Source organism: Anas platyrhynchos, chromosome 5, assembly GCF_047663525.1.
Source record: "Anas platyrhynchos isolate ZD024472 breed Pekin duck chromosome 5, IASCAAS_PekinDuck_T2T, whole genome shotgun sequence".
NCBI classification, from domain to species: Eukaryota; Metazoa; Chordata; class Aves; order Anseriformes; family Anatidae; genus Anas; species Anas platyrhynchos.
This window is the reverse complement of record NC_092591.1, coordinates 64,518,856-64,536,827: the sequence shown is the minus strand read 5'-3', so window position 1 is coordinate 64,536,827 and position 17,972 is coordinate 64,518,856. Positions and strand designations below refer to the sequence as shown.

Sequence of the window (17,972 nt, the reverse complement as noted above, 5' to 3'; positions counted from 1 at the left end):
TAAGTATGAAAAGCCCAGAGCTCCATAAGAAAACTATACCTATACTGCCATAGACAGCAACTTGACTGCCACAGAATATGAATGTTATTGCAATACTGACAATGCGTGACCCTCTTCATTATTTAGGTTGGCAGTTTTCTTATATTGTCAGAATTTAAAGTATGCCCATTTTCCATTTACAGATGATCGTCCTGTCAAAATCTTCAATGAAGGTTCAGTTGTTACAGTCCTACCAGAGTTAAGCAGCGTGGGAGAGAGGAGAATAATGACACCATTCCTAAACTGCTTTATTTTACCCTGAAGCATCATAAGGAGTCCTCTAGTTCCATGATATAGCTATCAAATAATGGGACAATCAATGTCACACTGGCTAGGGAAATCAGATACATCAGCAGCCACTGTTCAGTTTTAGAAAGAGTAAGCTTACTTCTACCGCATGCCTGCTTTTGTGATTCTCTTCCCATGTTCACACACAGTAATTACAATTAAAATCTATGTTTTGCACATCACAATTAGCAAACATCACTGAAATAAAGGAAATTATATTCTGTGGCATCCCTTCTCTCTTGCTTAGTAAATAACTGTAAAACACTGAGGAAAAAAACAGGTATTGAAACAGGCAATGAAAATATAATGCAAAAACTTCCACATGACAAAATGAGCTACTAAGACGCTCCCTTATTCATGCCTGGACAGACTGTCTTGCAGATTTAAAAATGAAGCAAGCAAGCATGGAGTCAGCTCCTTACTGTGGAAAAGTAAAAGCTGGGGACTAGGCAGGAGCCTAGCTGCTTACAACTGCAAGATGTTTGCATCAGCCAGCTCATGATGTGAGAAGAGCCTCTGATCTCTGAAAACAAAACCTCCTATTTATCACAGTAAATTATAATTCTACATGTAAGATTTCATTCAGATGCTGTTAGGCCAGAAATATGCAGCGTGTCTAATGAAAACATTACAAGAACTGAAATGGAATACCTATGTTTATTTAAGTAAATGTTTTGACCATAGCCTACAGGCACGTCAGTGTACAAAGCAATTATTTGTAGAGAGGTGGGCATATCAGTTCCCACAGTAAACCCAAACTGTAACTCTTTGATGTTAAAATATAAGCTACAGTTTACAACACTTTTTGAAGCTTCAGTATTTGCAAAGAAAGCATTGCTGTTTTTTTCTGTAAAGAATCTTCTCAGTTTAAAAACATGTTTGTTTAAAGAAGGTATTTGCTAGATCCAGGCAGTATTACATTTGTCTAGAACACTTGACACTGCTTATTTGCTCAATATATAAATATTGGAAGAGATAGTACTAATCTGAACAGATGAAGACTCCCAAGAAAGTCCTTAAAATATCAAATATAGATAAGTATATCTGTCTCCATTTTCCAATAAAAAGCCTACGCTCTTAACCATCAATCTCTTAGCCTTTTATGTATATATTTATACATATCATATATAAACTTACATAAAAAATAAAAACAAACCCCAGCCTTAGCTGCCTGGAGTTGTTCCAGCTATAAAAAGTGAAGTTCATTACTAATGTACTGCATGAGAATAAGGCAATAGACCATTCACTTCAGTATCTCATTTCCATATTTCAGATGCTCCACAGAAAGTGAGCTTGCTTTCTGTCACACCCACATAAATATACACTGCTGTTGCACAGGAATTTTTTCATTAGACCAACTAGATGTACTAACACTCAGTGACAGGCTTACAACAGGCCAGCAGCCAGTCACTGGTTGGGTACTGCAGACCTCCATTTTAGGGTCAGTTCTCATTACTGTTTTTATAAACAATCTGGATGAAACTCAAATGCATACTAAATAAATTTGCAGATAACACTACATTAGGAGGAGCTATTGACTCCCTCAAGGGTAGAGAGTCCTTGAAGAGAATATTTTTTTAATGTCTCATCATGGAATTTATTTAAAAAAACAAAACAAAACAATGATAATTAAGTATACATCACCATGTAAAACAAGATAGAGATTCAAAGCTGTAAAAACAGAATATGAAGCAAGCTGCTTTCCCAAACTGTAACTGAGAGAAGCCTTAGCAAAAGACTATGTTTCACTGGAACAACGACAACCCACTGAACTTGTTTAATCTTTGCCATCACCAATACAACTCCATATGACAAAGTTGTACTTCAGGTGGGACAAATGGTGTTCTGCCACTGACTGTCTTGCATAGGTCACAAAAGGAAAACAGCAATATCCTTCTGAAGTAGCTTGGAATACTAATATCTCCCAACAAAAATATATTGTTTTGGTTGTGTCACTTTTTCTGTGGTTTTTTTTTTTTTTTGGTTGTTTGTTTTTAAGAGGGATTTTCTCTCTCCTGAATACCCACATACTACACTGAACCTGGAAAATAACTAAGAAAACAAAATTGCTTATGCTTAGATTCTAAAAAAATATGTGGTTTTAGAGGTGTTATGAAGTATTTACAATTAATATGTTCCTGTTACCTTATTGACCCCTTTGAAAAGAACAGTCATTCATTGAACTTCTTTATTTCCTTTTCTATACATATGTTAGAAGAGCCATAGATTCCACAGATGAATTCCTCCTAATCAGAACACTAGGACTCAGGAATTGGTAGTTCATAGGAATCAGTTTACAGCTGCTCAAAAGCATTCAAAAACATTTCCTCTAGCCTTCCACCCCACAAACAAACAGACATACTCAAAATTGCTTCAGTAGAATCTTAATGTTTTCTGAAAGCTCCAATTTGAAGAAAAATACTGTGCACAAGGTTCAGGATGGCATTTCTAAACAAAATGCGATGAGAAAAAAAGTTATCTATGAATTTTGTGTCAAATGGAACATAAGACAATTCTGAAAATCTTGGTTTTGTTCCAAGGCAGTTTCAAACATTTATTAAAATAGATATGACAGCCCACCTCATTTGAGCCTCTCTTAGAAATTTAGACCTATTTGGTAGACTTGTACCATTGCAGAAATAGGCTCCAGGGAGAAATGCCGAGTTTAATACTATCTTCAGCAGTTCTTTTATTTTCACTCTGACTACTAGTAAAACTTGCAGCTGCTGATAGTGGGAGCATCATTTGCTCCCCTGAATACACTGTGAAGTTTAGAACAGCAACAGCCCAGTTGAACTGGCTGTAGCCACCAAAAAAATAAAAGAAGAAAATTCCTGTGGCAGCACTAAAATCCAAGGGCAAATTTATTTGCATCTAGGTGTCACGGGGAAACAAGAAAGATAAGCCAGAGCTTTGGATCCATTCACTTTCAGAAAAAAAAGGAAAAAAAAAAAAAACAACAACTTTTTTTCAAGTGACTGAGAGACTATACCTTAAATATTATTGAGAAACTAGTGAAAGAAACTAGGCAGGGAGAAAAAGTGATATGGGGTACGCAAAGCAGCTTATTTTAGTTCTTCCTTTTTACATTCTCACATCAAACAAAAGCAATCTTCTAACTGCTTGGACCCAAATCTCTGATGTCATTCCTTTTCAAAATTTCTGATAATCTCTCAATGGAAACTTAGAGCAAAGTCAGGTCCCAATACCTACGTTGCCAATCAAACTGAACAGAAAACCGATTTTCCTTAGCATCATCCCCTTTGTGCTTAATTACTCTTCACACATTCTCACAAAGAGTTAAACTGTGCAGGCTTCACAATCTTCAGCTCTTTTGACACGTAAGTGGAAAAATAGGTCTAGTAAAGCTCACAAAATAAAATTAAAAAAAAGCATTCTTTCAAAAAATGAAAGCATATTCACTCCAAGTTTGACAATGTGTTCTGCTTATTAAATCCCAGCCCCCAATGAAAGATGACATTGGGATGATGAAGGCACTGAGCACACACTGTTTTTTAATTAAGGCTACCTCTAACTTTAACTACAGTAGAAGAGTGGCATTTTCACTGTATGTCTCATGCAAAACTAACCTCTAGACAGTGGCATCTAAATGCATCGTAACAAATACAGACCATTTAGAAATTCTGATATATTTAGAGAAGTTTCTGTAATGTACAGAATTCTGCAATTTTACTATGAGGTTTGGTCTTAAAAGATTAAAAGTACATCCTTTTACCAGCTCACCCTTGTTTGGATATCAATATTTCCCAATTTCATTTCCTATTGGTATCCCTTATTCCAAACTACGCTTTCCTGACCAAAAACAGAGGGCTTATTTTCTGTGTATGGAAAACACAAAGCAGACTGTTCTCCAGACATTAACAAGACAGAATAATAATATGAATCAAGAGTATTGCCTGATCCCCAGCAGATGGCCAGATGCAAAGTTACCCGATTTCCCTCTGTCAGTTTATGCTCATGAAAAACACAATTTGCTGCTAACTGTAGAATTCATCAGTGAAATATTTGTCCAGTTTGGTGACAAAGAAAACTCATATATGAGATACTACTAATGAAAGCACTAACAAAGATATGTTTTATTGCATCCAAGCAATAAAACAACTGGGTGTAAAAACAAACAAACAAAAAAAACCAACGTAATGGCTTGCTGGATTATTTTAGCTCATTATTATTAACTCATTATTTAGTTCATATCTGGAAAACAGTGAAGGGAAGCTTAGGCTCTTGCTACCACTTCAGCTCTAAAAGCATCTAATACTAATTTAAAAGTAAAGGAGCCCTTCTACAGTCTTTAAAACAATAAAGAGTACAAAATTAAAGTATTATGTCTCCTCTGTTTAATATTTTGTGCGATAGGTACATGCACATATTAACTAAAACATTTTAAGTTATCCTTCATAAGTCACTGTTTAGAGCATATGTTCTTTCAGAAATAATCCGAGATGCTATTTTGCATGGTGAAAAGTCTGACTTGTTGAATTAAAAGAAAGGAATACTGTTGAGTAATTGGGATGTTATCTGAAATAAAGCCCTTGATTATTTCAATGTCATCTCTGGGAAAAAGGATTTCAAAGGAAAAAGTAAGATACTGGTTAAGAAATACAGGTTTTCCTTTTACACAATTTCCCTAGCAATACAAAATGCAAAAGCATACATGAGAAGAAAAAAAAAATAAAATTACATATACTTCAAATTTTATAAACAGAAAATGTATAGAAATGGAGTGGTACTCAAGTATTTCCTATAGATAACTATAGTTCTTTGAGCATAGATCAAGTAATGATAGAGGTACTTTTCCGTATCAAATATGCTACTTATTTAGCAAGCTATACAGAGATACAATTTTTGTCATCATTACTGTAATCACATTACTTTTGTTACTCAATTGAACTTATAAATGTTTCAGAGAAATGCATGCCACAATTTGAGGACATACTTGGTTTAGAACTATAGTCAGCACTACCTCAAAGAAGGAAGGGGCAAGTGAAGATAGAGGGAGGGAGAGAGAAAGAGCAATCAACCTGTACTTGCTGACATCTGCTTTGCCCATATTCCATCTACCTTCACTGCATAGTAATACCAATCCTTACTCTGAGTTATCAGGCATTTTGGAATACTTTTAACAGAGAATTACCTCAATAATTTGCTACAGCTTCAAAAGAAGTAAAAGAACAAATGATTGTTTATTGATTTCAAAACTGAAAATTCCAACTAAGATTTAAACTTCAAGTCCATCTTATAGTCACCCCCCACAAATATGAGAAATATTATAAATTAAAAATATTGCTAGACAGTTAAGGGCTTAGCAACAAAGAACCCAAGGAGGGCTGATTCACTTTTTTTTTTTTTTTTTTTTTTAATTTATCTGGAATTTTTCATGAAGAACTGTAGTTTTCTAATAAGCTGCTGAAGTACAGATGTATTTTAACTGTTTCCAGAGCACTAATCTTTTTTGCTGTGGCAAGTTTCTTCATGATTCTTCCACTTCTCATTTTTTTCCTTCCCAAATGATCATAGATGGGTCTTTGTCCCAACACCTTCCCCACCCACCCAAAAGAAAGGGAAAAAGGGGGACAAAACTATTAATTCAAAGGTCAGGAGAAGGAACACCGGAAGACAAATTCTTGTCCTCCAAAACCCAGAAATAAAGGCCATTGGAAACTATATGCTTTACTACCTGGATAATGGAGAAGAGAATTCATGGTATTAACAAGCTCTGCCTTGTTATGCAGAGCAACACAGGAAAGCAAGGTGAGTTGACACAGGAAAGCAAGGTGACAACTAGCTAAACCCTCCCTCAGCCATTGGAGAATGATGACAAGGATTCACAGTTGCAGTTTTCCTTTCGAGTGTATCATACACAGTGTGAAAAAGTAAAATCAGTCACTAAAGGGGATATTAAAGAAAGCTTTGGCATTTCAGCAGTAACAAAGTCATTAAATGTATTTGCCAGTGCAGAACTTATACTTAGAAGTGTTCTGAAGTGGAAGGACAATTAGCTGAAGGATCAGCTGATAAAGATATTTCAGTCTTTCCACTCTAAGCCAACAACTCACTAACACTGAAGGATGGGTCCTTCTACAACTTTAGAATTACAGTGACATCTACATCATCATAATACAGCATGCTTGTAGCATGAAGGGTAGATAGGAAAATTAACTGCATGCAAGTAATCCTGTCAAAATAAAATGGGCTAGGCTTGATATTTGAACCACTTACAAACTGACATAGGTAAGTATAAGCATTCTTCCCTTAATCCTCTTTACCTTCACTTTTCTGTGGCTATTTGAAAGATAGCAGACTAGAAAACAAACAAACAAAAAACACACCTCTACCAGCCACTTCTGTGCTCAGATCTACACTGGAAGTATTTATTATCAGTAAGTCATGTCAGTTTAATTTTGATTGCAAAATCTAAGGGGCAAGCATAGTACCTTTTATCACTTTTGTAAGCACCTCTTTCTTATATTATTCATCCTTCTTATGTTATTACTCATAAAATTTTTACAGCTGCATGACTTAGATGATCTGAACTTACCTGAACTTCAAAAGAATTTGGCACTGAAAGCTTATTTCTCCATTTAAACAAGAAAGCCACTCTCCAAATTTAGATCCAGAGCTTAATTCAGCTAAAGGACACATATTTTGTTTGAATTTTTGAATTGCTCTTTCAATGCCACTTACTGATATTTACATTTCATCCAACTATTTCACAGCTTCAGACTTGCACATATGAACAGAGACTTGCTGAACTATGCAAGAACAGGGTCACCTCTCGATTCTATTAGCAAGAGGTCTAACAAAGTATGTCAAAAACACACCTTTGAGAAACATTTTTCCTTCAGGAGTACTGCATCAGGTGAAACACAGTACTTTTCCATTATGCCCTTATAGCTTTGAATGTATCAATTTTTTCCTTGCTCTTCCAGGAGGACTAATCTGTGTTCTTCACCCACTTTAATTCCAACTACTTCTCTATTATTGTGCTACTGCAGAACTATTTCCATTTGCAGTTCCATACTGTGCTTAATGACATTTTTATGCCATAATACATAGACCTTCTAAAGAAATCCCTACATGCTGTTTTTAATTGGTTTATCAGCTTTTCTTTATTTATTTCCCTGTTGAAAGATTTAATCCTTTTCACATCAACACAAATTTAAGGACTTTGAAGGACATAAGTAGCCGTTCTACTACACACAATGTAAAAATTAATCTTTAAAAGATGATTCTTGCATTCAACCTGTAACATTTAGGCAAACAAAAGTATGCCTTCCAGAAGACTGCATTTTTCTAACACTTAAGAAAAAAGGCAAAGCTAATGTACAGTGAGTTTGTGACATGCGTGAATGGATGAGTCACCTTCTGCCTTCTTACTTCATCCACTTTAATTCAGATGCAAAATCTCTGCTTCCCTTGAGGGATGTATTTTCTGATTGGTTCTCAAGTATTTTTCAGGCATATAAAAAGACAAACCAAGAATTTAAAAGACATTGAGTCAGCATATTTTCAAGAAACCTGCTTGTACTCTGCTCTACAGATTTATCCATCTACTTGCTTTCTGATACAGGAAATTCCCTAAGGGAAATCCCCCTTGAGTATCACAAAAAAATCTCTGATGTCATTATCCAAGGAAGGAGAAGTGAAGTCACACAAGGCAATTGCTGAAATTGGTTTTTTTTTTTTTTTTTTTTTTAACTCAGAGAGGACCATAACTTATATTCAATAAAATGAGTTTTGGAATGCCTTTTAAGTATTGCATAAACTGCAACATTTCAACAGTGAGGCCCACCCCAGCAATAAGCCATATTCTTTGTTTTGGAAAATACATTTCAGGTTTAGTAAAAATGTTTTATATTCGCAAGGAAAGTTACAAAGATGGCAGCCCTGAAATTAATCTTATGTTTTTAAACTTAAAGTGAAATACTTTATAGTATCATCTGACATTGAAAAAGTTTTTTTTTTTTTTTTTTTTTTTTTGGTGGTGTTCTTTTTTTTCAATTTAACCTAAAGGATTTGTGAATCTAGAAGAGTGCTCATAGTGGTTATGTGATTTGAAGACTGTTGAGAGTTTGTGTTAACATTTAACATGAATTAATACTGATTTCTTCAATGAACATATTCACTATCAGAACATAATTCAATTTCTGATTGAGGATGAGGAAAAAGATACAAGAAGTGCTTTAGTACTTTTCCAAATTAAAGCACATGAATCATTGTTATTGTCCAACTGGTAAAGTGACATGCAAGCAAATAAAACTACTGTATAGGTAGGAATCTCTAACAAAAAAAAAAAAAAAAAAAAAAGCAGTAGAGAAATCCAGTATGTAGCTAGCATCTGCTTATTAGCAAGCTTTCATGAGGTTTGCAGAATTTGAGAAGACACTGTAAGAAGACAAAATCAGAATTTTACCTCTGCTATTTTACCTCCACTATGGACATTTACCTCTATTACACTTTTTTTTTTTTTTTTTTTTTTTTTTTTTTTTTTTTTTTTACCTCTGCTGTGGAACTACTGGAAAGAGTCCAACTCACCAAGATGATCAAGGGACTGGAACACCTCTCCTACAAGGGCAGGCTGAGGGAACCAGGACTTTTCATCCTGATGAAAGTGAGGCTCAGGGGGGATCTCATAAATATGTATAAATACCTACAGGGAATGTGCAAAGACAACAGACAGACTCTTTTCAGTGCCAGGATAAGAGGTAATGGGTACAAACTGGAACGCAAGCTCTAAGTATCAGGAGGTGCTTTAACGTGGGGTAACAGAGTATTGGCACAGCATGCTCAGAAACACCGTAGAGTTTCCCTCTTTGGAGATCTTCAAAAGCCACATGGACATGGACATGAGCAACCTGCTGTGGGTGTCTTTGCTTGGGCAGGGGGGTTGGAGCAAATGACCTCCAGAGGTCTCTTTCAACCTTAACCATTTGTATTCTACACTCTGTGCTGCCAGTGATGCTAGGCCCAATCTATCAACTCCTTGGTCAAAACAATCATGTATCATTACTGCTCTGCTTTCTAATTAAAAAATGGCTTTGGACATCAAATAATGCTGCAGCATCCCTCTCTCAGAATTCATATACTACTTGGCATGGAATACTGCCGTCATCTCACACATCACTGCACTTAACAGAATTAATGAGTCCAAACTTCATGAAAAATGACCTATTCCTATAACACAGTTACATAAAATGACAGTTTAGGATGCAAAGAGAGCTATTCAAAGGTCAGAAAATTAAATTCCTTGCTCAACAGTAACTGTGTGTATATATCAAAACTCCTCTTACAGGACCCTGAACCCTTAGTTTCACAGACTGGACAAAACACGAGGCAGAGGCTATGCAGTGCAATTCTCTAGGTCCATTATCAACTTCTGCATTATTTTATGTGTAAAATACAAAAAATCCCCCATATGAGAACAGCAGTCTACTATAACGAGCTATACAGAGATCTCTTAGTTTTAATGAACCTCACAGTGTTACTCAAAAATATCTCTGAATTGTTGAGGCTGGACCTTGAATTGTCTAGAGAAATAACAGAGCAACATTTTCTCTTTCTATAATTTTCAGCTCTGATACAAAGAAAGTTAGAAACCCTAGCTCAGCATCAACAAGGATGTTTCATTGTAACTTCACCTTTTCATTGTTACAGCAGATAAGATTTCAGGTTCATGTACTCAAGAATGAGATTACAATTGTCATATGACTCAGTATTAATTTCATGATAAACATAAATGTTTTGTATTATCCAGAATATATGGCAAAGCAGATATATTTAAGCATGGAAAAGACAACAGAAGCCTGTGAAAAAATGAGAATAAAAGTATATAAAAGGGCACATACCAAAACAGAGTAAACAGAAAATCATACACCTTGTAACAGCCACCTAGATATAGAATGCCAAGTCTGTTCAGTCTTGGTCTCCAGAAAGCAATGACTGCCTGATTAGAGAAAAGGAAAAAAAAAAAAAAAAAAAAAAAAGAAAGTACTAATGAAACCTGTACCCTCCTATATGACCAGTGTCAATGAGAAGCCTATAAGCAGCTTCATAAGCTACGACATCAGGAGATAGTAGCATAACATAATTGGCCAAATCATGCCTGTTTTCACTGTGCCTGCACAGTAAGATCCATTACACCATGTTGGAATATCTTTGCTTTACCAAAGCCAGAAATTTTGAAAATCTGCGATAGTTGTCTGATATAGATACACTGCTAGGTTGTTTCAAAGAAACACTACATTTCTAATACATCTTCGCGTCCACAAAAATATCTATTTATACCAAGTAATTGCTGCATAGGACACCTATACTAATAGTCATAAAATGAAGAAACTACAATAATTTTTTAGTCTTCTACAATCAGGTCAAGAAGTTGTTCTTTTTTAACTACTACTTTAAGAAAATGTATTACTATGATTTCTAAGTCTATTTACAGATCAGCTTAAAAAAAAAAAAAAAAAACAGGTTCCTGTTTACATGCTTTTATGACCACATATGTGACCCTTGTTCAGCTGAGGCAAAATACAAAAACAAATGATTTAGAACATGTTTTGTGAAGTAAGATAAATCCTGCAAAATATGAGCAACATGTTTAACTCTTTTCTTATACATTTACACTCAGCAGAGTAAATCATGTAAGCCATGAAAACCCATACTGTGATAAAGTCTACATTCAGTTTCTCAGTTCAAAACCTTAGGCATGCATCCTAGAGGCAAGTTAGTAAAAGGTTAATTGCACATGTAGCAACTGTATGAAGTATCACTCATCGCCAAGAAAGGTTCTCATCTTATTTATTTACCTGAATAATAGCTCTTTCTGGTTTCAAAGTTTATTGTATCATAAAGAAAACAACACAGAAGCAACAGTATAGAATTGTGACACAGTTTTACACACACATTAAATTTTATACAGCTTAAATCTCTATGTTCTACTGCAGCAGTATTTCATTACTTCTAAATTAATTGTTCAATGAGGCAGTGGTAAATTCTAAACTAAGCTTTCTCAACAAGTACAAAACAAGTGTCAACATGACAAGGCAACTAGTGATAACCAGCTGCGTGTATCTAAAAGATTAAAGAATCCTTGCACTTGAACCTTTTCCTTAGAAATAGTCATTATCACAGACTTAAAAGACAAAGACTTCAGAGAGCTTAAAAAAAAAAAAAAAAAAAAAAGGCATTCTGAGGAAAACAAAGTAAGAAAATAAAAAAAGTTATCTCTCACAATAGGGTAGCTAAATTGGACACACTGATTTATCTACAAGAACTAAAATTCATCTCATACTTCCATACCCATCAGAAACTCAGGAAACAGCCTGAAGGCCAACATCTTGTTCTCTCATCTGGACTGAGACAACTACAACCACAAAGAAGAGGCTCACCACACTATTACTATCATCAGCAAAATTTTACACAACTTAGTTATCTGGACAGTAATGTAATAGGTTACCAAGTGGGAAAGAATGATAATAAAGAAAAAAAAAAAAAAAAGTAAAAACTTGTGATAATTTTGTTTGGTCTCTTTGTGTATGTAACAGATAGACTTTTAATTTTTTTTTTTTTAGTTTGATAAAATAGCAACTTTATCCTGTACTTCCAGGTTTTCTAAATCACCTCAGCGTATTTTGATTTTTAGTGTGAATGCTATCATACTATCAGTTGTGACATTACACAGGAAATGAAGTTCAGTCATTCTGCATGCTGAAGCTCTCAAAACTATAAAGGCAACGCTTGCAAAACACAGTGAAACACAGCGTTAAAAAAAAAAAAAAAAAAAAAAAAAAAGAAAAGAAAAGAAGATACTGATCAAGCTACTAACCTTGTTGCCTCTCTCCCATCTTCTCATACAGTAAGGACTTCTGAGTAACTTCTCAGGGTTCTAACTTGCAAGAATGGAAAAAAATCTAATGCAACCAGCAGGACCTACAAACAAAATGACCACCACTTAGTACTTATTAAAAACATTACTTTTAAAAGCCAAACAAAGGAAACAAAAAAGTGAATCAATGCAAGCAGAAAAGTACATACAATCATAATATCAGACACTTTAAAAAAGGACTCCTTAGTAACGACTAGCTCATCACCCTTCAGTCCTTTTTGTATATGTTTCAGTTTAGGAGCAGGCTGAACTAGAAAGCGTTAATAACTACACAAATTCTGCTGCCCTGCTCAGAGAGCAGGAGGGCTTAGTTGTAGTCACTAGCACCGGTGTGGTGACTTGCTTTCCAGAAGTCAGCCAGTCCATTTTCTTTCCAGGACAGCTAGGATTTGGAGTAACTCAAACTAGAAGGTATCCGCTACTACGTCACCCTAGTAGTGCTGAGGACAAATAAGTTATTCACAAATCACTAGGCAATACTTTGTTTTTCCCTCTCACACTACACCTTTTTTGTTCAAGTACTTGTTTTGTACAAGCTGCACCATTCTCCAGCCCCAAACAAGCTCTAGCTCCTGCAGCTGTGCCATCATATCTAACTCCTTACACCTGGTACACTTTACAAATGTGTTTCTTTGGGGAGAATGACTTTTTGCTTGTTTGCTCCAGCAAAAATCTTATTGCTTTTAAGAATCTGAAAACTTCTTAATTTAAGTGAGTAGGTCAGTACAGTAAACCAGTTAGTAATTTATGTTCACTTTTGCTAGATTTACTCAAAGGAAAAAAATGAAGTATAATGGCTGTACTCATTAGAGTCAGGAGCTATAAGGGAGTGTAAAGCAAGGATATGCTCTATGCGGATGCAATTGCTCTGGCTCCTAATTACTATTGCTTTTCCTGAAATCCTTAAAAACCATGTAAGAATGAAAGCTCTTATTTTAAGACAGAAATCAAAATATAGTGGTGTAACTGATTCTAAAAAAATTTACTGAACAGAACCTTTTTCTGTTTTGTGTCCATATTTGATATTTTTCCTGGAAAACTATTATTTCAGGATTACATAGTATTTTCTGATACCTGTAGTTTGGTAAAGATTCAGAAGGTGGCACTAATTTGTGTGTGGTATTTTAGCTGTATTTCTTCAAGTACTTGCACTGTTCACCAGCATTACTCATGTCAGGACTCCCACAGAAATAAACAGCAGATATTGATTTGAGAATCGTTAAATGTGAGTGATCTGTCCTTCTTTTGGAACAGAAACTCTAGCTTTGCTTTTGCCCCTATGTTTTTATGAGGCCCAAATACCAGAAATATAATACCACAATAGTGTAATTAACTTTCAGGCTGACAATGAACTAAGAGATGAAGTGCTGCTTAGCTAACAAAATGACCAGCTGATGATCTACTGGTGTGAATTCAGTGTGTAGGACAACAAAGATTTAGTGTAATGTAAGGCTAAAGCAATATAAATGTGTTACAGTATTTAGAGAGACATATGTTGTTGTTACTGTAAGATTGATGGATGATTTTCAAAATGAAAACATTCTACATATCATGTGTTTTCTTCAGAATATCAAGCAGTTCATGAGATGAAAAACAATTACATGTGGACCTGCAAGCGGAAGCAAGTTTCCATATATGTATATTTTAATCCTGGCTGAACAGAATCTTTGAAAAAAACAAAACAAAACAAAAAAAAACCCACGTTAAATCCATGTATGTAATAAATTTGAGGAGATTCATTCAGCACTAGTAGTATAATTTCCTGATTGAATAATGTATTTTTTTCCACTGTTAATTTTGATGACATGGCAACAAATTAATCCTGGGGGTGAGAGCCAAAAGCATCTACATGACCTTCTCTGTTGTGCTGACATCAGCTTTATGTACGTATTTTCCCTAGCTCAACTAGTACATTAAAAGAAAGTTAAGGAGGATATGCATGTTTAAGTTGCATAAAACATTACTTGAAAAAACGACATTAATTAAATACAAATGCTGTGAGGGTAGATAGTGGCTCAAATGATCTTATAAAATTGCCTGAGAAAGAAGGATGGATAGTACTGAAGATCAAATTTATTTTTTATTACTGTTCTGTATTTGTGGTCTTCCAGTGTTTCGAGAAATTCATTACGTCTGTTTGCAGTAACAGAAGTGTTTGTTACATCCATATGAAAGACATTTTCTCTGTCTTTGCAGGTGGACTCAAGTGTCAACTCACCTGGTCCGATTGCTTCTAAATGAGCTACCATTTTGTATTCAAGGCAAGAGAAAAAAGATCCTATTCAATACTTGCCACTTATTTCTTCAGAAGAAATTCTTAACAGGGTGCTTGCTTTTTTGATTTAGCATAACTTCATTCATTGCAGAAGCTGAAGAACTTCAATACCCAATTGTGAATTCTTTTGCTGAATGTAAGCTTCTCAGTAACCTTTTGTCTAATGCAGCAGTAAGCTCTCCATTAGCACTTAATCTGTGTATATTACATACTAGAGAGCAAAAATCAACTCAGTTATAAACAAAATTCTATTGATACTAGTGAAATTATCCATGTGCTAGGTTTTCTGCCTAATAGTTCTCTATCATAGTAGTCAGCAGAATTTGCCATCTAATAAGGCTGACTACAGGTTCTCATTTATTTTTGCATGTGTGATGGTTGTTTTTTTTTATTTTATTTCTTCTTATTGATCTTTGTCAAATGCCTCAGAACAATCAGTTTATTCCTTGTTATTAGCTTTTATCACGTCTTAAAACAATCATATGAGAGGTTACATGGGCATGTTAGACCGTGCTGCTGGCTTTGGGAAAGGTGTTTCCGAGGCTAGGTTTAGGATTCTAACTTAGAACTAGTTGTCTGGCAAAAGAAAGAAGATGTCTGTGGTTAAATGACCCTACTAATGTAATGTCAGTATAAAAATAATTCAATAGTGGTCTGGCAAAGTGAAGTTAATGTTAATTAGTTATGTTTAATGTTAATTAATGGATTAATTTCATTTCCCCTGCCAGTATCTTTTTCAGTGGTGTTGTCACAGGATTGTGACTGAAACAATACAATATCTGTTATGTAGATACAAATTCATACCTTGCTTATCTCCACTGCCAATGCGGTATAAATAAGAATCACGTATTACTACCTGGTGTGTATTCAGCTTCTCTCTGTGGCTCTAATACTATGTCCGTCCATCCATCCATGTGTCGTGTCCCCCCACCCCCCCCCAAAACTTGCTACATGACTTTTTATTCAGGTACAATAAATGATCTCAGATGTTTATAAATACCTGAAGTGTGGAAGACAAAGGGATGTGGCCAACTTCTCTTCAGTGGTCTGTAGGGACAGGACAAGGGGCAATGGCCACAAAATGGATCACAGGAAGTTCCGCACCAACATGCGAAAGAAGTTCTTCACGGTGAGGGTGATGGAGCACTGGGACAGGCTGCCCAGGGAGGTTGTGGAGTCTCCCTTCTCTGGAAATATTCAAGACCTGTCTGGATTCCTAGGTGGGCAACCTGCATTAGGGAAACTGCTTTGGTAAGTGGGTTGTACCCGATGATCTCTGGAGGTCCCTTCCAACCCCTACAATTCTGTGATTCTGTTACACTTTGCTTAAAGATAAGAGCATTAGCAATCAGCTTCAAAGCCAAAAAGTTACTTCAGCTTTCAGAACTTGAAATAACCTGCTTAGCATGTTATTTCTATGCATGGTTCTACTTATTGCTAGTAAATGAGTATTAAAATATATAACATCCCAGAATTGATATACTAATACAAATAAAAGCCTGGCCCTTACCTAGCGTGATGCAGTGTGTGTTTTGAATTACAGACTGGTTGATCTTTGTGATTAAGAAGCAGAGGACGGTTTGCTACATCAGCGCTTGGTCCCTGGGATAATGGTACAATGGTTGAGTAGAAGAGCAGAAATTCTCCACACCTGGTGAAACTTCTCACTTCAGAAACCAAGGCAAGAAAGATCTTACCATCAAACATCTGGAAAACAGGCAATGTGAGATTTCATATTGCTTTGCTTACAGCTGCAACAGTGGTCCACGGTGCATCTTCTTGTTTTTGCTATTTTAAAAGAAATATATCTCCTTCCCTTCTAACTGCCTTTCAAAGGAAAGGGCATGGGATTTTTCTTCTACCAGATTTAATCATAAAGACATTGAGGGATACAGCAAACCGGTGTGACACTTGTCAATAACATAATATTGAAAATGCCTTCTATGTGGATTATTGGATTGAGGATGCATAAATGAAATTTCTTAAACCTTTCGTGCAGATGGGCAAGGTCTTTTGATCAAAGTCTATTCAGTAATTGTACCCCAGAGAACAAGATGACTTCCTCCTTCTGCTTGTTGCCTTTTCCACACAGTGAAAATTTAAACAGAGATAGTGACATAAACCAGTTGCTCAATCAAAACAGGGGCACAACAGGATGTTTTGCGTACCTTCTGATGACAGACGAGGCAGTGTATCCTCAAGCTGTTAGTTAAGGAGCAACCCTAGAAGTTACTGTTTGTTACATCCTTAAATTTTCTTCAGGCTCCTGCATGCTGCCAAGTCACTGCAAAGAAGCTGGAAAACTACATCTGAGGAGTCCTCTCTGGTGAAGTGAGGCACCGAGGACAGAAGGAGAAGTTATACATATAAACTAAAACCTATCCTCTGCTCCATCATGAGTGTTAGGCTACAAAGTGTGAGACTGTTCTGCAAGAGCAACTTAGTGTAGTTGGCTTCTGAATGCCTTGAAAGTCAAAAATTTCATTTGGGAACATTCAACACATGTCTCAGTTCTTACGGAGTTCTGAGTAAGAAAACTGAGTACTTACAGAAATACTAAGCATAAGCCATCTGAACTGAAGATTACTTTCCCCTAAGTGAAGAATGAAAACTTTTTAAAATTTTTTTTATTTTTTATTTTTTATTTTTTATTTCTTGCCACACGTCTGTCAAGTTTTACAGACAAGACATTCCAGCTCTAGGAACAGAAATGGTTTCACCTTTGTCATTCATTATAGTTTAATCAGGCACTTGCCATGTACCCCTCTCCATTGAGTTAAATATGGTTTCTCAGCTGAGTTCCTAAATTCCAACCACACACACACACTTTGGCAAGGCAGATGAGAATAAGAATTTGTTATTATTTTGTCTTCAGCAGCATTGTTTTTACGCAGTAAGACAACATTGCCATGAGCTAAAAGCACAGTAAATGTTTCCTTCTGAGATCATTGAAAAATTATTTTGATTTTTCTGCTGGATAATCGGTTATAATCTCCTATAAATATGGATCAAATGAAGAAATAATTATTTAAATCTGTTTGCCATTTACAGCATCTGTTTATCTAGTTTGTAACAGCCCTGTGCATTTTTAGGGAATCCTGAGTCTTTCATTCATACATTTATTCTTTTTCCTTTTACCATTTTTCTGCCTTGCTGTGTTCTCTAATGAGCATCTCCAAGAAATGGCTGTTGCTGCTGTTAGGTAATGGAAAAACTTTTTTGCTCTTGAGCACAGTTGCTTCTGCATCCTATTACCATTTTTCCTTTTCCAGGCAATGAACGCCACATGAGCTTCATTTTCTAATCCAGAGAAAGATGCTGCAGCCAAATTACTCTGGATTAGAAACACTGAGAAGATTTCCTTTTTCATCACAGTCTCTACACATAGCAGGGAAACAGATTTTACTTAACATTGAGAACAGAAGATTTAATTGCATTACTGTGTAACAGGCCTAATTAGTCTTATCC

General features: G+C 35.6%; 1 protein-coding gene and 1 long non-coding RNA gene across 8 annotated transcripts in view; one reads left to right on the top strand and one right to left on the bottom strand.

Moving 5' to 3' along the window:
- LOC140002678 (uncharacterized) overlaps positions 1–15,626 on the bottom strand; it is a 55,919-nt gene extending 40,293 nt beyond the window's left edge. For 2 of the 6 annotated variants that reach the window (XR_011809877.1, XR_011809883.1), the window contains exons 1-2: positions 12,379–12,728; positions 12,170–12,273 (exon numbers count right to left, since the gene is read on the bottom strand). The gene's annotated coding sequence lies outside the window, so the exon portion shown is untranslated. The other 4 variants (XR_011809878.1, XM_072039415.1, XM_072039417.1 and 1 more) reach the window with 4 other exon arrangements.
- LOC140002683 (uncharacterized) lies at positions 12,853–17,463 on the top strand. Of its 2 annotated transcripts, XR_011809907.1 has the most exons (4): positions 12,853–12,948; positions 14,426–14,640; positions 15,472–15,755; positions 16,048–17,463. It is a non-coding gene; the product is annotated as an uncharacterized lncRNA (long non-coding RNA). The 2 variants fall into 2 exon arrangements; XR_011809906.1 differs by lacking the exon at positions 15,472–15,755 and having other exon boundaries at positions 12,858–12,948.
- The last annotated feature ends 509 nt before the right edge of the window (positions 17,464–17,972 follow it).